The sequence below is a fragment of the Lynx canadensis genome, chromosome B2 (assembly GCF_007474595.2).
Source record: "Lynx canadensis isolate LIC74 chromosome B2, mLynCan4.pri.v2, whole genome shotgun sequence".
NCBI lineage: Eukaryota > Metazoa > Chordata > Mammalia > Carnivora > Felidae > Lynx > Lynx canadensis.
In genome coordinates this window covers 129,418,677-129,441,769 of record NC_044307.1, presented here as the reverse complement: position 1 = coordinate 129,441,769, position 23,093 = coordinate 129,418,677, and the positions used below count along the sequence as shown (strand labels likewise).

Sequence of the window (23,093 nt, the reverse complement as noted above, 5' to 3'; positions counted from 1 at the left end):
AGTGTCTCTTGGGGGACAGAATCACCCTGGTTGAGAACCTCTGTAGACCAGCAGTAAATCTGAGGAGCATTGCACATAAGCTGGCCTGAAGCAGATTCTCATCTACAACATAAAGCTTGACTTTTAGAAGCCAGAGAAGGAAAGTAAGGATTGGGAGGGCTAAATCACCAAATGACGAATTTTCCTAATCCTAAATCACCAAATGACGAATTTTGATAGAGTGAAAAACAGCCCAGACCAGGGGATTTCCCCTGCTGGCTTGTGGCAGGAATTCCCTTTCTCTTCCTCTTGCCCTCAGCTTTAGGACACTTCCTTTTCACCACACAGCCTGTGTCTGACTCACCTATTCTCAGGGCCATCTCTTATCTTCCGCTCTTCTCTCACCTCAGTTGCTACCAGTAACTGGACCACCATTGCTGCCTTTGCAAAAGCCGACTGCCACTGAGATTCTCCCTGCTGATGCCCCTGACCCATCACTGTGCCCCTGAAGAATGTGTCTTGCTGTTCTTATATTATTATTTACATCTCAGGGTTTTACCTAGACTTTTATGGCCCATGTAGGAAAAAGTGAGGAGTAGTTTCATATCTTATTGATTCAAGTCCTCAGTGTGACTGTTTTTTTCTAATAAAAGCCATGATATATAAGGCGATACAGGTTCTGTAGTACTCTTATTACATCCCAGCCTTAGGCTAGCCTGGGATGCCAGTTGCTATCTGTGACACTGGTTCTAGAGGGCTGCATTCCAAATTTCAAGCAGTAAGCATAAAAGTGAACTTTCGGAACGTGACTTAAGAAGGAGCCATTTTGGCCGGCTGGAAGATGAAGTTTAATTGTCCAGCTTGTGCCTATTCCAAGTGAGTTCTTCACCAAAGTCACAAGGAGACTCTCAAGGAGGCAGCTTAGACTCCCCCTTCCACTGGGACTTCCCACCCTAAGTCCCAGACTTGTAGGGCATACAAGCTGGGCAGACAAGGTTTGCTTCTCTGATGTGGGAAAAATAGACATCTGGCAGTCTACTGGGATTCCATTTGGACATGCTGTTGTATATAATCTTTGCCAAATGGACTTAGTCTGCCAGAGTCTGCCAAAAGAGGAAAAGACAAACACCTTAATCTATGAACTAAGACACTAACTGAAGGAAATCGTAACAAAACAACTGGAATCTTAGCAGGTTCTAGAAAGAGTAAAAAAAAAAAAAAAAAAGATACATGTTGTACAAGTATGCAATTAAACTAAGGGGAGTTTAGATTAATTAAAAGACAAGAAGAAATACCTTGCTTTTTATTTCTACATCAAATAACAAATTTTTACCTCAAGGTTGTCAAAGATTGAGATGTTTATCACTTTAGACTAGAAAGGTCCAATGGAAAAGGCTGCTACTCCAAGACTTGAAAGAGTCTTCTAATTCTGACAAATCCTATCTAGTTCCCCACCCCCCCTTCTCTCTACACTTGTCAAATCGCACAGATTGGTATGTTAGACTCAGCGATAAATCTGTGTAAGCTAGAATAAGAGAATGGTGGCCAGCGACTTCTTTTGGGAAGTTTCTAGATCACCTGTACTGATAATTTCCAAATTGGATTCTGGATGCTTTGGGACATTTACCAGTTTTGAGAGAAAGTATAGTTAGTGGTGGATTTAACATGTGTCTGTTTTAACCACCTGTATATTTGAGGCTTGAGATCATGACAGGAGGGATGCTTACCTTCCGTATTTGAAATTGTGTACGCTTAGAAGAGAGTTGCCTTTCTCAAATACGATTCCATGGATGCCGTGATTACATGGCTTGTCTTTTGTTACAGGATCTACACAGTAGCAGTCTGTTTTCAATGTCTGTCCTTCCCTAGCCCCTAAGTTCTATGACGACAAGAACCACAGCTTTGGGAGTACCCAATTATTGTTTGTTGAATGAATAATTGAATACATGATGGGAAGAAAAAGAGTTCATCGTGAACATTTTATAAGAAAAGCGTATTTTTTAATAGAAAAATTAAATAAAGACATTTCCCAATAACGAAGTGAAAACACAACTTAAAAGAATATCATGTAGTGAAGTTTTGTTTCTTTTTTGGAAATTTGCGGCTTTTGTTTAAGAACAAAGAAATGCATTTTCTGGAGAAGAAGAACATGGCATGCCCTCCAAAATTAATCTAGTGGAACATAGGCATATAAAGTCCTCCGAACCCATAAATTTTGGCCTTACTTTATAGTAATAAACACTTTTCAGTGCCAAAGTAAATTAGGACAACGATCTGGGTAAAAGAATACTCTTTGAGTTGTAGAAGAAAGGTTTTTATTTTGTTGCCCAATTTAGAGCCGCGACCTTCATTCTAAGTGTGAAAGTGCTCTATCACTGCTGTAGACAGACCTGTTTGGCTCAGCTGAAACTATTCCATGTGGCTCAGTCATACCAGTATAGATAGTGAGTAATAGGACTTGTTCAATATATTACACTTCCTTTGGATTGGCATTGGTAGTTCATTTGCCAGGTTGAAATCATGAGTGGAGCTGAAAATTGAGGGCAAATAATTGCTGGGTAGCTTGGATTTCTTCAAAGCAAGCATCTTTTTATATTGCTACTATGTATATGTTTTCAAAAGCATTGGTGTTGAGTCAGACTCACTGGATTGAAAAAAAGCATTTTCAGTCCTTGGTGTGAGGTAATGGATAAGTTCCTTAAACTTGAGGCCTTAAGTCCTCTGTAAGGGAGGTAATGTTAGTGCCTGCCTCATAAAGGATTTAATGAGAAGATACACATAAATCACGGAGCACTTTGCCAGAACACAAGGATTCAGTAAATGTTGATTATTTTTATCATTCTGTGTGATGATTGTTTCAGACTCCATTACTATTTCTAGGTCGTTCATTTTCTTCGTGTTTTCAGTAGTAAGCTCAAACTTTTAAGCTTCCTTTTTATGGAAATCAGAGCAGTCTAAACAGAGTCTAGGCTGCCAGCTCTCTGCTACATCCATAAAGAAATGAGATAATGCTTGGTGTAGATGTGTGTGTCTAAATATGAGAGCCACAATCCTAAGTCTTGCCAGACTGAGGGCAGGTGGACCCGCTCTTGGCCGGGAGTCAGATCCTATTACCAGACCTTACTTATTTCAGGCCTGATAAAGATACTTCCTCTGGGTGATTTTTTCCCCCCTTACTTAAAACATAAAGACAAAGGGAGCTGGAAAACTTAAAAAAGAGTATGAAAGAACCTCTCATTTTTATATTCTCCAGAAACCAATTTGATCAATCTTTTTTTTTTAAGTTCTAAAGCAGCACTTTTCCTTCAATTTTTCACCACAAAAATAAAACTGGGTTTTCAGTTATAACCCTACAACACAAACCATTACACTGTAAAACTCCATTTTTTTACTCGGTATAATTTCTTGTTTACTCTTTTCAATACAGGTATTTCCTTATTAGGAGACAAAGGGTGAAAGCCACTGTGGCACGTGATATCAGCCTGAGCAGAAGGGGTTATTTACTAGGTGCTAAGTGTGTGAGAGGTCAGTGGAATCTTTAGGGTACCTCTTCAGGAATTTTCTTGGTACACTCACCAATAACTTGTAATTACCAGGCTTAGGAATTGCCTCCTATCAAGATGGCTGAATCAAACGTTTAAAAGTTTCTGAAACAGGCTAGTTTGTTTCTCTTCTTTGTGTTGAGCAATTTCTTTAATCTTGCAGAATTTAAATTCGGTTTTGATATTTGCCACTGGAAGTTCTTATTATGGCATTGCTTTAAAATTTGCTTTCAAATAAGAGATTGAAATGGATGATCTATACAATTTTGTTCAGCTGGCAAATTCTACGATCAAAATCTACCTTTGCCTTGTAGAAGTTTTAGGATTTCTCCAGTGTTGTATGGTTTTACTGGTTGTTCTTTGTCTCCCCAAATCAATAAAGCAGCATCAGTAGTTAGTTAATTGTTGAGAATCTGAAATTTTCCTTTTTTAAAAAAATTGTTAATGTTTATTTATTTTTGAGAGAGACAGAGCATGAGCGGGAGAGGGGCAGAGAGAGAGGGAGACCGCAGAATCCAAAGCAGGTTCCAGGCTCTGAGCTGTCAGCACAGAGCCCCATGCGGGGCTTGAATTCACGACCTTAAGATCATGACCTGAGCTGAAGTCGGACACTTAACCAACTGAGCCAGCCACGCGCCCTGAAATTTTACTTTAACTCAGTGAAGTCTTAATTATGTCTCTCCACTGTGGCCAACATTTAATCCAGTCAAATATTGTTAGGATGGATACCCTTTTCCCCCCAGGGCCATAGCTATTAAAGGTCTCTCAACTTGGAAAATTAAACATGCTCACATATTTTACATTTTTATAGTAAACAAACTAGAACCAATAATCCTAATGGCTTTCTAGCTTCTACATTGCCTATCTCAAGTGCATCACAGTTTTGGCCACCTGCTTAAGAAAGGAATATCAGTGACCTCTTAATTCTGAAATTCAGTGAAACCTTTAGTCTTATTGGATCTACTGTTGATTTGTACTTGACTATGTTTATCATTTAATTTTTTCTCTGCTTGGCCTTGTGACACTGTGACCTGTTACCCTACCCTGTTACCCTGTTCCCAGCCCCTTCTCACATTCCCTGTCTTTGTGGCTTTTCCCAAAGTGCAGCCATGGGCCTCTTCTCTCGGCAGCTTCCCAAACCGTGTACCCAGGCCTGTTGTTTTAAGTATCACTCTAAATGCTGATACTTCTAATGGCCTTCCAGACTGGGTTTTCAGCCCAGGTATCCTGTGGCTTCTATATCTATGTGTCTGCTTGGACAATTTCTACTTAAATGTTTCTAAGGGCATCTCAAATCTAGTTTGTTCTAAAACTGAATATGCTCTGTTTCCTCTCAAACTTGTTTTTCTCCTCGTCTAGGTTGGCAAGCTTCTGCTGATTACTCCAGATCCATTTCAAGTATATATCCACCCTCAGCCCTTTCTTGACACTCACCCCTTGCTGGGGCCCTATTGTAATTTAAGCTACAGCACTTTTCATCCTGTGTGTAAATCAGGTATTCACTGAGGTCAGAAAACACATATGTGTACCTTCTGATAGTAAATGATTGTTGAGGGGCATCTGGCTGACCCAGTAGGTAGAGCATGCGACTCTTGATCTCGGCATTGTAAGTTCAAGCCCCACGTTGGGGGGTAGAGATCACTTAAAGATAAAAATCTTTTTTTCAAAAAAGATTGTTGAAGATGTCAACAGATGGCAGAAATAGTAAATTATAGATAACTGAGAAACGAAGCAAAATCTTTATTTCACCAGGCAGAAAAGTTTGTAAGTGGTTAGATATTAAGAAGATATTTTTAATAGTTTTATAAAAAGTGAAACCATCAGCTGTGTTGATTAGGTGTAGGCCCGGGGACTTGAGAGGGTAAAAGTAGCTTCTATTTCCTTCCTAGACTCATGGTTCACTTGGTTCTTGGACTTTGTTTGAATGGAGACTCATTCATGGAATTGCGACAGCAAGTGGTTTTTCCAGTGACTTTCCCAGCTATTTCAAAAAGCATCTAAATGCACAGAGCAGAACTCAGCTATCTGCTTGGGAGAATATTTAGGTGCAATTATGTCCTATATACCATTCCTCCCAGGTATTCTACATTCCCAAATGGGGCTATGTGGGTCAAGATAAGGGAATGATGTGGCTTCTGTTTACTTAAGTAGGAAGTAGTGAAAAATCATGACTTCATTTATAGAGATAACCCCTGCTCCACCTTTCTCTCCCTCCCCGCTACACACAGATAAGATTGTATATCTGGGTGTGCCAGTCATACCCATTTACGATGATCTCTAAGCCATTAATATTAAGTTCATTCTTTGGTAATGGTACTGGTAACTTCATCCCATTGCACAGAAGGAACATTAGAAAAAATTAAACAAAACTTTTTTTTGACATTTATTTATTACTGAGAGACAGAGAGACACAGAGCATGAGCAGGGGAGGGGCCAAGAGATGGAGAGACACAGAATCCGAGGCAGGCTCCTGGCTCTGAGCTGTCAGCACAGATCCTGATGCGGCGCCCGAACTCACAGACCGCGAGATCATGACCTGAGCTGAAATCGGGACGCTTAACTGACTGAGCCACCCAGGCGCCCCAACATTAGAAAAGTTTTATTATTGGAATCCTTATTTTGTTGGGAAGTAGCTTCTAACTAAATGGAGCAGGCATCCAAATACTATGTATAAATCCATGTTAACTTTAAAAATAAGTCTTAGCAGTGAAGACTGATCTATGACTGTCTTACATTTAAGGTTAAGTTCCCTGCACTAGGATGCTGGAGCATTTCAGAATTATGTAACCGTTTCCCTTTTGGCATTCATAAAAACAAGAAGCATGTTTCCAGAGGTCATCCCACATTGAGCAAAAATTTTAAATACATGAATAAAAATTCCATGTGGCTTTTTTAACACTAGAAACTTCACATAGATTTGTAATTTTGATGTATTTTGTAGTCTTATACTGGTTTGGTAGTCTTTTATCAGGAACAACAAACAAAACATCCTGTTTTTATAATATCCAGCATAAATCCCAGTGGAGTTATTACAGAAATAGCTAAGGTTCTTCCTATATCAGTTAGCAGCTTTTTTATTTCCATTATTTAATGTTTCTCTTCTCTTAGAAGTGTGACTAAAACAAAATCGATTTGTGTCTTCAGGCACTGAAGTCCTGCTAAGTGTTAATTGTCCAGGGTTTTTATAAAGGGCTTGAAGATAACACAAGAAAATGTAGGGCCTGACCCACGCACTAGGGCAAAGGTGACCATTTTAAATTGCAAATTTTTGTAAAACTCTTCTTTTCTTCCTTGTCATGGTTTCCTCTTTTTGAAACTTACCAGGATTACTTCGAGTGTTTGCTTATGTGAAAATATGTGAAAATTGAATAGAAAAGATATTTTCAAAGGGTTGTGATATGGTTTAAGGATGGTGAAACAGCCAGAATGATGATTCAGAAGCTGAAATTAGCTCTACATTTTGTGCAATCAAGTAAAACTCTGTACCTTGGCCTTCCCCACACTGGATTAGCAAGGAGCTGGAAGCTGTTCCACCCCCAGCATGCCACTGTGGATGACACGTGGGGCCATGACAAACTGCTGCCTAATCGGGGCATGTGCTGCTGACAGGATAACCCTGAGGTACAGGGTGGATTAGAGTTGAGTGATCTCAACTCATATTCATTTCCTCTGAAAGGAAAACTCACAAGGTCCTCTCTGTTCTAATGAGCATTTATGCAGTGAGGATTCTCATGATGGTGCCTGTCACTCCAGTGGCCATGTTTGCCTTTGATGCTTGCTTCCCTGATGGGGCTCCAGGACATTGATAGCATTTATCCTGGGCTTTAGGAATCTCATTTTAAGACCATGGAAGGGAGAATGATTGGTTGCTTTTTTTTTACTCTCTCACAGATTTTTTTTTTCCTAAGTTGGTTTCCTGTAGGTTTTGGTGCAGAAAGCTCTACCACAAAGTGAGGATAGAAGATGATCCTTGAATTCACTCCGTTTCTGTTGAACAAGTGGTAAACTTTTCCAGGTACAGCCTTTCAGGTCCAAGAGCTGAGTCATCTTTGTGACTGGGAGTTTGATGCTTCTCACCTTCAGTTCTTGTTGCCCAAAATGAGGCGATAATGCTTTGTCCTGTCAAATAAACAAAACTGTCAGGTTATCATTAACATGGGTCGCCACTCTAATTAAACAGAACTGATGGGAACTATCTGGGAGGATCTTAGCAATGGAGCAGTGATGTTTGCATTTAAATGATCTTAATTACCCCTTAGACTTCATGCCCTAATAAGATGAACGGGAGAATGTCACATCTCACTTAGCTGTATTGTTTTAGACAGTGGCTGCAGGCTGAAAAGGACCAGAGTGCATTAACTTGCACTGTGGTGTCTGCTTTTGGAGACAGAAGGTTTGGGAATGTATCTTCTTTCTCTTTCTTTCTTTCTTTCTTTCTTTCTTTCTTTCTTTCTTTCTTTTTCTTTCCTTCTTTCTTTCAAGGAAATTAAATCACAGCCCTGACAGGAGAGGGTGAAATCTCTGAGCAGACCTCCCCAGTGCTTGGAATTTACAGACTTCTACCACGTCCCAGTTTGCTATTGTCCTAAGGCAACACACTCCCCTGCTGCTCTTTGCGTCTTTGGCTGCTGGCCAGCCTCCCAGGGCCTCCAGCTTTGATGTGAGGAGCAGACTGTCCTCAGGCCAGGCTGTTGTTGCCCTGGCCTGGGCTTTACTCACCCAGAATGCCAGGAGGGATGTCCTGTCTCACAGTATACACTTCAACAGCTCTCGTCATCGTCACCGTCACAGTCACCGTCACTCCCAGGGCAGAGGGAGCCTGCCTTTGTGTCATCCACAAGTGGCTGCCTCCAGCTGCTCAGCTTTGCTTTGCTGGCTTTGGTGCTCCTGGTTGGTGGTGGGGGTGGAGGACTCTCGGCCTGGGGAAGACACCGGCTCTGCCAGGTCGGCTGTCAGACTGCAGGGCCTCCTTGGCAGGGCTCAGGGGAACCGACCAGGCAAGTTGAACAGCTTCCTCTGGGGACATTGCATTGACCTTCATTTGATCTAGGCCTGGCAGCCTGGTTAGTGAGGACGTAAATTCTGGCTGAGGAAGTCTTTCTTAACTGAACCTGTTTCCCACCATGGTTCCAGGCTTGCAGTTAGAGGTCTGTGCTGTTGTAAAATTAACTCCTGTGACTTCTGGTAGTATCTGTTGCTAATTCTAAAAGCAGGTGTACACATAAACACAGAAGGCTATAATGATACATACCAAAGAAGTAAAAATGGCAGTATTCCTTAAAACTAATGAAAAGGCTAGATCCAGGTGGGAGAGAAAGAAAGAGAGAGAGAGAGAGAGAGAGAAGGAATTTATCATTGATGAACTGTCTTCTGAAGGGCCAATTCAATTCAAATAGAAACTGCCTCAGAAAACTGAAAGCAGACCATATCTTGTTCTAGTTTAGGTGCACTGTATCTTTATAGGGTTAGTAACAGCATTTCCCACAGAAGGGGTTTCTTGCTTCTATTCTAATAAAACCCATTCCCCAAATATGTCTCTTTCCCAACCGTTATTTTTTTTTCTTTATATGAAGTTTTACAAAGTCGCAAGGTTGGTTGGTTTGTTGTTTTCCCTAATGAGAACACATTACATTTTTGGCAGTCAAGTATGAAAACGATTATTAGCTCTTTTTTGCAGGAGTTGGGGAATGCAGCCTGCATGATGCCATGACCTAGTTAGGGGAGGACACCTGAAAACGTTCAGAGTAGAAAGAGGAAGACATTTGTAGAAGACAAACTTCACGGTCTTTTTAGGGCATGAGTGTTGGCATTCTGTTTAGTGTTTTGCAAGGCATTCATGAATAATGACTTAGTGTGCTCGTAGTAATATCTTTTTCTGGTTGGTAAAGAGTGCTTGTATGTGTGTGTGTGTTAGAGTGGGCATATAGGTAAGTCCATTGGTTCATCCTGATACTAGAGCCTTATTTAGCACAGCTATAGTGATGCATTTAACATCACTTTAACATTCAAGTCTAGATACTTTGAAATTGCAGACTTTTGCCATAATCCATTCTTAAATTACATCTTCCAGCAAACACAGGGAGGTTTTGGAGGCAGGAACCGGTAAGGGAGAGGGGTGCTGGTAACCAGAGTTATGGCATTTCACATCAATAGGAAATGCAATATTTGCCAGTATTCCATATGTCATTTCTCACTGCTTACAATAAAGTGACGTTGGTAGTTCCAAAGATGGAACTGGAGGTCAGCAAGATTGTTGACCTGTCCTGGGAATGCTAGAATGTACCGTTTCTCCTTCAAACACTTCCCTTCCCTCCTGCAGGTTATAGGTACCACCTCTCCCTATAATTTCTTTTTCAGTAAATAAAGTTTAGAGATTGAGTTTTCAAGTTTATAGTGACCTTTGCAATCTTCTGGTTTCTTTCTTTCTTTCTTTCTTTCTTTCTTTCTTTCTTTCTTTCTTTCTTTCTTTCTTTCTTTCTTTCCTGTTAAATCCACTGGACAATATATCGAACATATTGTAGGTTGACAGGAAAAACACTTTCTAAGGAGATTTAAAAACCAACTAAGGTATAATTCATTAATAATTTCATTCTGTTTCTGGATGTGTTTTCTTTCCCATTGTCAGCCAGTGTGGGAGGAAAGGGAAGAATAATGCCGGAGCTGAGGGTGTGTGTGGGTATGTGCCATCTAAAAGTATTTTATAGAAAAAAAAGTGTTAATTTTTATAATAAAAGTAAAATTCAGTGCTCCAAATCACAGAAGTCTCTTAATTCTATTGTAGTGAAAAGTTATATTCCAGTGCTTTTAAAATTGTTAATCATTAGAGACATATGTTAATCAAAAGATACATATGCATACATATGCATAAATATATATATATATATATATATATATATATATATATATATAAATGGTAATTTTGTGCTACCAGGCTTAAGCCTAAAATGTCATTAATAATACTGTTGCTGTTGCCAGTGGAGAAAATTTGCATAAGATTAAGGCACATGTACCCATTTCTTTATTCCCTGGAATAGCATTATAATTCCCAAACTTACCAAAAAAAAATTTTTTTTTTGAGAGAGAGAGAGAGAGAGAGAGAGAGAGAGACAGTGCGAGTGGGGGAGGGGGCAGAGGGAGAGAAAGAGAGACAGAATCTTGAGCAGGCTTCACACTCAGCATGGAGCCAGGTGCAAGGCTCGATCCCATAACCCTGATGCAATGACCTGAGCCGAAATTAAAGGTTGGACACTCAACCCACTGAGCCACCCAGGCGCCCCAAACTTACAAATTTTAAACAAAGTCAGAAGTTCCCTTCACCTAGTAGAAGTGAATTCAGGTTAAAATTTCAAATGATAATATCTGCATCTACAAAGCAGGTGCACTACAAAGCAGTTTTCTCTTTTTGGAACTCTCAGTGTCCCTTCCAACATTGCCTCTTCTGGTCCCCTGCTCCCTCCCTGTCACCACCACCCTGAACCTGGGGCTTGATCAAGTCCAGCCTGATCTGGGAAGCCATTTGCCACTCTTCTAACCCCTACAGAACTCTTCCTGTTCTCAACTTCTGTTATACTTGGAATCATTACCACACATTTTAACATTCAGCACTTAATTTTTTAAAATAATTTTTAATTGTTGACTCAGGGCTTTGTTATTGTGTACTTTGTTATTTCTTAAACAGCTAGAACAATGGTAGATACCTTGCAAATATGCTTTTATTTTTTTTAAGTAGTAATTTTTTTTAAGTTTATTTATTTATTTTGAGAGAGAGAGAGAAAGAGAGAGAGCATGCAAGCAAGCATGGGAGAGGGGCAGAGAGAGAGGGGGAGAGAGAATCTCAGGTAGGCTCTATGCTATCAGTGTGGAGCCTGATGTTGGGCTCGATCCCACGAACCCTAAGATCATGACCTGAGCTGAAACCAGGAGTTGGTGTCTTTACCGACTGAGCCACCCAGGCACCCCACCTTGTAAATGTTCTTAATTGATTGTTATTTCTTTTGTGTGGCTGTTGGTAAACGGTTATTACAGACTAGAACTGCTCTTCTGAAAATGTGGACCTCAGACCAGCACATGAGCGTCACCAGAGAACTCCCAAAAGTTGGACCCCATCCAGACCAATAGAATCAGAATTCACATTTTAACAAACTTCTCTGGTGACTCATAAGCATGTTAAAATTTTAAAAGCATTGTTGAGGGGCGCCTGGGTGGCTGAGTCGGTTAAGCATCTGACTTTGGCTCAGGTCATGATCTCAGGGTTTGTGGGTTCGAGCCCCACATCAGCTGTGTGTTGACAGCTTAGAGGCCTGAAGCCTGCTTTGGATTCTGTGTCTCTCTCTCTCTCTGCCCCTCCCCCGCTTTCATTCTCTCTCTCTCTCCCTCTCTCTCTCTCTCTTTCAAAAATAAATAATAAAACATTAAAAAAAAAAAAAGCATTGCAGAGGAAGGTTTCTCTTCCTGGGAGGGGTAGAGACCCCAGGAACCTTCAACTCTCCCTTTTGTCAGTGTTGTATTGTGGTCATTTAGTATCTGGCTGTATTAGGGTGAAACTGTCTGTTCTTACAATAACAATGAGGATGGAAATTTATTCTTTACATAGAAACTGCAACCTTTAAAAGTGACCAGAGTATTAAGACTGTATTTATATTCTGATTCAAGGCAACTTTAGATCCAAATCATTAAAATCCCTTTACCTGGCTTCTTTCAAAATTCTCCTACTGAAGAGCAAAAAGTATATGATTTCCTTTTCCTTAGTTACCTTTTTTTTTTTTTTTCTTTTTACACTTGAAGTGCTTACACCCACTCAGCTTGCTATTTTGAACTCTGGGAAAGAAAATTTGTGGGCATCTTGCAGTCTTTCAGGAAACAAGGCTTAGATTAAATATTTGCCACATTTTCTATGTGTTTCTTTCTTCAGGAAATTGGAGGAGCACATCACTCATGCTTTCAGTCAACCTGACACATAGTATGACGTTCACAGTGCGGATGGAAAATAGCTTCTGTCCTTATTTGCCTACCTTCGCACAGATATTCCTGGTGTTTCCCCTCCCATTCTTCTATTTGTCTTTCCTTCCTTTTCACTATGGTGTCTAGAATTCTTCAGGTACTCATACATTTTATAAAATACAAGATTCCTTGAGAGTCCCCAGGTTTGGTATATCAAGGAAGGTGAATAACACTTGGACATCATTAAATGTTCAACAATATGTAGAGTATTCTTAGTCAAATTTGAGTTTAAAAGATTAATATAATTTAAGTTAGGTGCAGTTCATTGTTGGTTTTGCTTTACCTTTGAACCTAGTTCACAGCAGAAATGAGAGACATTGGGATAGGAGACAGAGGAACATACTAGGTATCTCAGCCCTTCAGCTATGTTTTAAATGAATTCAGGGCTGCGTCTTGTGGATATACCAAGAAAATAATATGATTGGAATATGATTGGGGTGGTTGTGTCGTTTATACACAGCGTAATCTCATCTTTGTCGAGGCAATTAAGATGTTTTATTTAAGCTAGAACTTACAACACTTTGCTGTTTAATCAGCGTTTGCCTACTTGTAAAGAATATTATTCAGAGGATCTGGTGACACAATTCAGTTGCTGGACTTGAGGAATTCAGTGTTTCCAAGCAAGTGAAATGGAAATGAGGAAAGACACAGAACCAAGAGTCTTTTAGAATGCAAATGATTATTGAATGTGAAAAATGTAATAAACATAGAAATGCACCATAATGCACTGTTTTTGACATGGCAGAACAAAATATTGAAAGGATGCCTATATATATGATTCAACACAATTCTATTCAAACTTTTAATGGGATTTTTTTGGGTATGGCTGAATGTGGAGGGCAAATATTACACTTAATCAAATAATATAATCAGGGAAAAAAGGGTAAGAGTTTTGCAGGTATATGTGTGCACTTAAGGAAATATCAAGGAGCATTTGAAAAAAAGAGAGCAAAAATAGAAATCTTGCCCTACTGTAGATTCAAATAGACTGTAAAACAACAACAGTAATTAAAACCGCCCAACACATTAACAGCAAGTTCATAAGGTAATGTCACTCACATTATATGTACTCAGTCTGAACAAAGGTTCCAATTTAAATATGTAGATCAGTGTAACAAAATGGGAAGCCCATCATGGATCCATTGTGAGACAATACAGAGCTAAAATATAACATAGCAAGCTTAGTAAATAGTACTATGGATAACTTGGAGTTTGTCAAAAATATTTGAGTATGTACTTCCTGCTGTGGATCCAAATACATGCCAGATATATTAAATGGTTAAAGATCTAAAAATAAATAAACTTACAGAACAGTTTGTAGAAAAGTTAATATATGCATCATATTAAAGGGTCATTTAAATTCACAGGAAAAAATAGGACCAAAAAGTAGTCAAATTATATGAATAGAGATAATTTTTACATTAAAAATGAGAGACAATGAAATTATTTTTAAATGAGAGAATGATTACAGTCACCATTAACATAAAAAGGCAACCCGAAAGTGCCATTTTACATTAAATAAACCACCAAAAAATTTAGTCATATAAAAACATGAGGTTTGGTGGAAATGCAATGTTCAGATATCGTTGGTAGTTTTGTAGGTGATTTCAGTCTCTTGGAATCAACATGGCTATAAATGTGAAGTCCATAAAAATACTCATACTCTTTGATTTAATAATATTATTTCTGTTACTATTTTAAGGATGAGTAGTATCTCTAGTGTTAAAAATAAACAAGAACATCTTTAATGTTCCTGCATATAGGAATGGTTAAGGAAATGACTAAGTGTGCTGACTATGAAATATTATGTGGCTACTAAAAATGAAAACTATATGAATTACATGAAAATGTAGAACATGTGTATCAAATAATAAATGAAAAAAAGTTAGAATGCATTGTTGTTATATGTGTGTTAGGAGAACATCTGTGTGAAAATATGCTTATAGGGACAAGTACTAGATTAAAATTTTAAAAAATGAAAATAATTATGTTTGGGTGATGGGATTAAGAGGGTTGTTGGGGTTTTTTTTTTGTTTTTTTTTTTTTGGTTATAAATGTCTTCAATGTCATTATGTATTTCTAAAGAAAAACAATATAAATGACTAAGTAGGGCAGCTGTACTAACTCTGGCTGTTGGGGCACTGCTTCCCAAATGTTATTTTGGAACTCTGCCAAAATATGCCAAGAGGTTTTGGGTCTCTAACAGTTCAGTTATTCTGTTTCTTTATTCTCCGTGGCCAGGTTTTTACTAGATTTACAAAGAAGCACGTTACTTCTAACTGTGATGCAGAGGGTGGTGTGGAGCCTGTGGTATTTGCTGACGTGTTCCCACTCACTTTGCACTCGTGGCCTTCTGCATTTCCTTCTCATCCTAAACTGGGAAGCATCTTTAGTATCATTGGTGCTCAGAGAAGCTCAATGATGTAAAGGGAAAATAGTGGAATAGTAGTCAGGAAATCTGCCTTCTAGTTGCATGACCTTGGGCAAATGACTGTGACCTTCTGAGTCTCAGTCTCATCATCAATAGAAGGAGGGTGTTTGATGACCTCCTCTGGACCTGGATTAAGGATATGTCCAGAGGTATAAAGACATCAAAGTTCCCAACCTTATTCCAGGGTGCCAAGTGCTACTAAAACGACACGTTTACTATGTCCATTGTTGCAGCAGCATGGATGGTGAAAGCACTCTCGGAGTGGTCTGGTCAACTCAGAGAGCATGATTCCTCTATACTACATGGGATAAATCATTAAGCTAGAGAAAGTCACTTAGGTTCAGCATTGTGGCTACATCTGATTTATTATATATAAATATAGACCAATCGGTAACAAGCATGATCAACTATTAGCTAATGACAAATTACTCAATTGTTTAGACTACATAACTGACTGTACTACACAGTTTCAGATGCATTTAGATTTTCTGATGAAGCCAAAATACCACAGACTGAGGTGTTTTGTTTTGTTTTTTCCTTTTTCCTCATGTGTTGAGGCAGGCAATAAAAACAAATTGAAGGTAAGAAGGTTTAGATTCAACTGCTTTCATCAGATTATAAAATTATTTTAGGCTCTGCACTACTGTGTGGTATAGAAATTGTAGGGAACTTATTGTGGTATCTTAGGTGTCATTGCTCATTTCTAAGGAAATCAACATTTCTAAAGAATGTTGTATTGTGGTTTGTACACATGAGGCTCACCTGTTATGCAGGCAACAGATCTGTATCTTCTGTGCTAATTAGGAACAGTCATTCATCTGAATCATCCATACAGATGACTAATATATTTTGTACTTAACTGCTTGTGAGGTTTGATATGAGGTACCATACATTAGTAATATCAACACTGAAATATTACTAAGTAATTTGAAATCACAGACCACTCCAATAAGCATAGTTAGATTAAAACGACAACATACTTGCTGTACTATAGATGTAAGACCTTTTGAGATACTGGCTTAATGACTGGCCACGCTCAAGTCATTTAAGTCCCTTTATGGGGCAAGAACTACATGTTAAGAAAACAGTACGCTAAGAAATAAACAAGCACGGAAAGGTGATGGTAGATCTAAACTTTGGTACAGGTCAATTTCACTCATGTTGACAAATCAGCGAGAAAAGGATTCCTAAGAATCTTCAAGTCATTTTGCATCGTGAGGGGAAGCGCCCTTACGCTTTCTTGGAAAATGACTAACATAAGGCTATAAGTTGCTAAGCAGTGTACTAGCCCAAAGCCATCATGGCAAGAATTCAGAGGTGACACTATAAAGCCATCTTCTGAACATTATTTGAAACAGCCTTTGCAACTTCCATAAAGGCCTAGAAAAGTACAAAAATATTTTCACAGCTCTAGATATTCAAGTGTGAGAAATGTGTGTGTTGTACCATTTGCAGCTCCTTTAGGTGCTTATATTTGTTGACCCAGGATAATTTAAAATAACCAAACCGTTTGACTTTTATCTTGTCATATTTATGGCAAGAATCCTAGCATAATAATCAAGACTGTTTGTCTCTGTGAATGAAGAAGTCTTTTGAGATCATATCCATCTCAATTTTCTAGATAATTATTTCTTGAACAGCAGTAAGTCTAGAATCTAGACATTGGATTGTCTTGGAAGTGAAAATGTATTTCCAGTGATTGCTGTGGATTTCTACTTAGTATGTATAATTATTGCTGTTTGTCTTCACTGTTAGGAATGTTTTTGGTTTGTTCTGGGTTAGGTTTATTTTTGAACATCTACCTTCTAATAGTGGATAGCAAATCTGTATCAACCTTTATTAAATACTGAGATGAGCTAAATTAATTTCACTAATAGGTGCGGTGGGATTAGTGGAGTGGCAATATGTAGCTAATTCCACATTGCATAATAAAAAATCATGTGCTTATGGCTTTGGAATAGGCTTTTGAATTTTCACGTGGATATGGTTGGATTTGATGTTCTGGGACTTTAAAACATACTAAATCTATCTTGGGGAGACTTGATTCGGGAGTAGCTGAACGCTGTCCAATTTTGTAATCTCACTCTTCTGCTCAGCCTTCCAGCATCCCATTTATTTTAGGCTCTCATCAGTTGAGATATAGCTTGCTTTCTCTCAAACTTACTCTTGGAACTGAAATAGTAGTTTAATATTCGGGCTTCAGAAAAGGTGTGCCTACCGGTAAAGAAAATGGAATTAAATGATATTATTTATAAACCATAAGCTGTTTATGGGTCTTTAGGAGAATAAACACTCTCTGTGGGAGACGAGGTATAACCTTCGAAGAATGATTTGGAAATTCATGCATGCCAGTGCATTCTCTCCAAATGATCTATCTAGGTATTAGTTTATATTCCTCAATAGAGATTATGGGTAACTGGAGTTTAACTGTTTTAAGGAATAGCAGTCTACGCATTTTAATTGCATCAGTAAATTAATAAGAATCAATGAGCCAAATCCCAAAGCAATCGGTTGCCATCTAATTTTACATATCCTAACTTGCATTATATAGTCATTGTTTCTGTGTGTCAATCAGCACTGACAATAAAGTCTCTGCTCTCACATTTATTGTGTTATTTTATTGTTTTCTCTATGCTTGAATATTCATTTTATCCCAAACTGGTACATTTCAGTTGGCAGATGCTTTGTTGTTTTATACTTTTAAGCAGTACAGTAACTTGGGAGAGGATTTAACAATAATCTTGATCTGATTTCTGTGTTCTTAATGTATTGATCCTATGCTACTCTGGCTTAAACATTATTTGTTTTTCTTTTTGTTTTCCTTTCCTCGTTAGGTGGAGTCTTTGAATTTTTAAAAAGACAATGGTAATCAGATTGACTTGAAAAATTAAGTGAATTGACTTGGTTGGAACACTCTTTTACCGATTCAGTAACATTCAGCTGCTGGGTAAGTGGAGTCAAGTTCTTTTTATATGGTTTGATTTCAGAATTTTTGAAAAGATCTTTCAAGCAAAATATTAAGCTTTATGTGAAACTTAGGCAGTAATGATTTGAGGCCCTTACTACCCGTGAAAGATGTCTGGGATGCTATCTAAATGAACATGTTTGCAAGTTTTTACAATATTTCTGGAAATATCCTAGTTAGAAAGATGAGAAGATTAGAAAATGTGGTCATTTATAGCTTGGAACCATATCCTTTTATTTACTATTTTTTTTCTTATTTTTGTTTTGTTTTTAAAGTTTGCTTATTTATTTTGAGAGAGAGAGAGAAGGGGAGGGCAGTGAGAGAGAGGGAGAGAGGGAATCCCAGGCGGGCTCTGTGCTGACACAGAGCCCAATCTCATGAACTGTGAGATCATGACCTCACAGAGTCGGACACTGAGCCACCCGAGCACCCCATTTACTCTTTTAATAATTATTTGCTTATTAAGAATCTTGAGGTCATATAAGAATATCGGATTTTACCGTTAGTGAGGTATTTATGTATAATTTTATTATATTGCCTCAGATTCCAATCTAAAGCCTGCTGAACATTTTGAGTAAATTAGCATCTCTCCTTATGTTAAGCCGTTCTCATTTTACAGAAAGTTTGATTTCTGTGATAAGAATAGAAACCTTAAAGTCTTACTCAAATCAACGTCCTCGTCGCACTGTGAATCTGTGGAAAACTCTTGAGGTGGAGAAGTCCTCACCAAGAGGAGTTTAGGCTCTTAGCAAATTACTGGTGTTGCCAAGACAGAATTTAGTGGGAACAGGACTTTGGCTACTGCTAAAATGTCAGCATAGTAAAACCTGCTCTGTCAAACAGATTTTTGGCATCAGAAGTCTAAATGATACTGATTTTAAGGTTCGGCTATTTTATTTTATTTTATTTTTTTAATCCAGGCAAACTCATGTTTTAATTAACCCTTTGCACAGTAACAGAACATTTGGAAAAATATTTGTATTTCTAGTCCAGGTCACGAGATTTGAGGTTCTGATATTTTAAATTTTATGCTAAATTGTGTGGCTTGTTGTTTAATTTTCCTCTGAATAAATGGAGGCTATGTAAAAACCTGAGGGATGATAATGAATAAGAGAGAAGAGCATCTAGCCATTTGGGGAGCAGTCTTTAAAACCAAACTAACAGTGTCTGCTTCACCTATGGGCATTTTAAGACATGCTGAGGTCACGTGGTTTTTCAGGGATACTGTTGCATAATTTATATGATGCCAACAACTGCTTTAGGGTTGTCTAAAATAATCTCCCTTGAGACAACTGCCCTGGAGCTTGATTTGTTCAGTGTGGCTTTTGCGTGTTCAACGAGTATGGAAATACCAAGCGCAGAAACCTTGGGACATCTTTTAATTTTGCCTGTAAGGCTCATGACCCAAGATTCATTTGCGACCAATAATTTCCATCGTTATGGGCACGTGAGATGCTATTCAGAAAAAGTATTTTGGATAATTAAAGGGATATAAGGCAGTTAGATGAAAAACTCATTAGGAAGAGAAGTGTTAGAAAAATTTCAAAAGCCAAACCTTAATTCTTCAACAGCTGTGATAGATGTTAGAAAATGAAAGCTAATATTGTGCACCACTAACCTAAATGTTTTTGTCTGCCACATTTAATTTTCTATGTACTCACAAGGTTGGCCTTTACAGTTATTCCCAAAGTACCCCATGGCGTTACAGTTAAATTTCAGTTGGTGGGACCTAACCTAAGGGAGACTGTACCGATTATGTTCCGTAAGTGCTACCTGAGAATGGACGTGGTGTGGACATTGAATATAGTTGGCCTTCTCCTTATTTATTACACTGTGAGTTCTGGGAGCCTTTGCTTAAAAGTCAGCTCATTGGAATCACTGAGTTTTAAAATAATTTTTTTTTTTTAGTTAAGTAAATTTATAAGATTATGTGAGGATTAAAGTCCTGGCAGGTGGTAGGGGCTCAATAACTAGTAGTGAGTATGATGATGATTAGTAGTGGTAATGGTAGTTATAATTATTATTTAAACATAACAATACGTAACGTCTTATTAACCATGTGACTGATTCTTTAGGCTGTCATTGAGGACAAAACGCATAGAAATAAGTACATTTTCTCAAACCAAATACTTCCTTTGGTAAGGAAACACTTCATATGAAATTGGTGTGGTTCTTTTAAGATGTCCGTGTTGTATATAATCAGCAATCTGTCCATGACTTTATCTGTGAACCTGGCCTTGTCCATTAGCCCAAGTGAGGATATGTTTTATAAATGATACATCTAAAAAATTTGCTACCCCAAATTGGTCGTAGATAGAAAACCGTTACTAAGACAAGAAAGGGAAACCCTCACCATTAGAGTGACCATTCTTTTATGACACTTTTTGTAAAATATAGTAAAAATAGATGGTTTTGTCTTTTAATCAATAATACTGCTCTTCATTCATTGCCAGTTTCTTTTGCGAAGCCAGTTCTTTTGACTGGTCTTGAAATTATTCATTTTAAATTTTTTTTTTTTAACGTTTATTTATTTTTGAGACAGAGAGAGACAGAGCATGAACGGGGGGAGGGCAGAGAGAGAGGGAGACACAGAATCAGAAACAGGCTCCAGGCTCTGAGCCATCAGCCCAGAGCCTGACGCGGGGCTCGAACTCACGGACCGCGAGATCGTGACCTGGCTGAAGTTGGACGCTTAACCAACTGCGCCACCCAGGCGCCCCGAAATTATTCATTTTAAAGGTAATATTAGCTGACCTATGGTCCTTTAACAATATGCTCAGATTGATATTTTTTCATTGCATTAGATATAATTATTGAAGAACTATGTAAGTGACATGTCTTCTTTAAGCTGAGGAAAGGTAAGAAGGAAGGTGAAAATTATTAATATGTTCCATGAGTTGGGCTCTGTGCTATAGGTGCTTAATCTTTTTAAAGTGAAAATTAAGAATACCATAATCACTTGAGGAAATTGCGTTTCAGAGCAGTAATTACTTAGCTGAGAGTTACATAGTTATTATAGTTAGTAATTTTGGGAGTCGGAAGTTATTGAAATCCAAATTTAATTTACAAATAATAAAATAAATAAGTCAGTCAGAGAAGGACGGATATCGTGTTTTCACTCATATGTGGATCTTGAGAAACTAAACAGAAGACCATGGGGGATGGGGGGGCGGATATAGATAGAAACAGAGAGGGAGGGAGGCAAACCACAAGAGATTCTTAAATACAGAGAACAAACTGAAGGGGGGTGGGGGAAAGGGAAAATGGGTGATGGGCATTGAGGAAGGCGCTTGTTGGGATGAGCGCTGGGTGTTGTATGTAAGCCAATTTGACAATAAATGATATTAAAAAAATAAAAATAAAAATAAATAAATTAAAAAAATATAGATGTCATTACTTACACAAATATGGAAAATAAAAGTGAGGAAAACTTTTAATCCATTCTCTCTGGACTCATTTTAGCAGATTTTATAAAGATCTGATGAAGTTGCACATTAGATCTACTCTGTGCTCTCTATGGGTTTGGTATAATTTTTCCTGCTGTCACGTAGAATTCAGAGTGGACCCTTGAGCTTCAGTGTGTTGTGGCCTTCAAAATGTTTCCTTTTAGGTAGGGTCATTTTTATAGCTTTTCGGATGCATACAACTCTTCTGTTTGGGTCCTTTATGTTTTAAGGTAACTGAAGAAGGTATCAGTACTTATGAATGAGTATTACCAAAATGATATGAAGCCTAGACTCAGTCCCTGCTCACCATGACTGCTGTTTCTTTTGCTGTTATAGCCTGTGTGAATGGAGTCCGTTACTGTTAGCTTCTTGGACTACATGGTTTTTCATTTTTCCAAAATTATTTTCTTCCACTGTTTACACAGCCTGATGCTGTCTGCTTTGTTTTTTTTTTTTTTTTTTTAAGTCTATTTATTTATTTTGAGAAGGAGAGAGACAGTGCACACGGGGGAGGAGCAGAGAGAGAGGGAGACAGAGAATCCTAAGGTGACTCTGCACAGTCAGCACTGAGCCCGAAGCGGGGCTTGAACTCACAAACCCAGAGATCATGACCTGATCCGAACCAAGAGTCTGACGATTAACCGACTGAGCTACCCAGGTGCCCCTTTCCTGCCTTGTTTTTCAGGCATCTCACTTGGCTTTACCTTCACTCATTCCCACATTCAGTACCTTACCCCTTCATTTATTCGTCGTTCAGTCAACAAGCATTAATTAAGTCAGTAGTATGAACAAAGCACATTTTTTTCCGCATGAACATTTTTTAAGCATCCAAAAACTGAGGGTTGCTTCTATATCATTTCATGGTATTCCCTCCTGCCTATCCGTCTTCTTGTCTCCTTACTTTAGATCACAGTGAAGGATGTTTATGGGTGGTAAATCTCTCATCTTTTACTCTCCACACAAAAACCTACACAATAGGATTTAGTAATTAATTAGTTTCCTTGTTTCTCTCATGACGTGAATTACCATTTGTGTAATACTGTACAGTTTACAAATGGCTTCCATGGTACATTATCTCGCTTTAGACAATAACTGTTATGTAGCTATTACTCACATTTTATTCTGTGTCTGAGGAAACGGAGGCTCAGGGGGTTACAACTAAGTGATTTGCTCAAAGTCACAGCACTAGTGAGCCATACGACCAGACTTTAACCCTAGGTCCTGCAACTCTAGATAGCATGTCACTTGCTGCCTGGTCACCAGTTTACTTGACTACCAGTGTTCAAATATTGGAGCTTTGCTGATACAGTCACTGTGTTCTGTTCAGAATGAATCAAATACAGAAATAGAAGCTACGTTGAAGTTTTAGCGAAGAATCAGGTCTTGTAGAAAATCTTGGAGGCAGTGTACCTTTCCTTTCTTTGATCATACTAACTGTTAAATTCACCCAGTGACTCCCCTGCCCTAAGAATCTCACAAACTCCAAGCAACATCCTTAGACCTCAAGAATGGCCCTTGGAATTCTGATTCTCTTGGATAGTTTACATAAAAATTTACTAATTGGATATTGAACAAAACCACTCACTGAGAGATCTTTAGTTTTGAACCTGATATCACATTGACTTCTCATCCATGAGTTGTCCAAAGACAAATTGACTTTGTGTTTTCTGCCTCATCTCTTACTTGCATTATTGGTTATTGGTTAATTACGCTTTACCGATATCAGAATC

At 38.3% G+C, this 23,093-nt stretch overlaps 1 protein-coding gene across 1 annotated transcript in view; it reads left to right on the top strand.

Annotated features, from left to right (window-relative positions):
* The first annotated feature begins 17,755 nt into the window (after positions 1-17,755).
* HIVEP2 (HIVEP zinc finger 2) overlaps positions 17,756-23,093 on the top strand; it is a 92,126-nt gene continuing 86,788 nt past the window's right edge. Inside the window, exon 1 of the mRNA XM_030316477.1 lies at positions 17,756-17,899. The gene's annotated coding sequence lies outside the window, so the exon portion shown is untranslated. The remainder of the gene's footprint in view (positions 17,900-23,093) is intronic.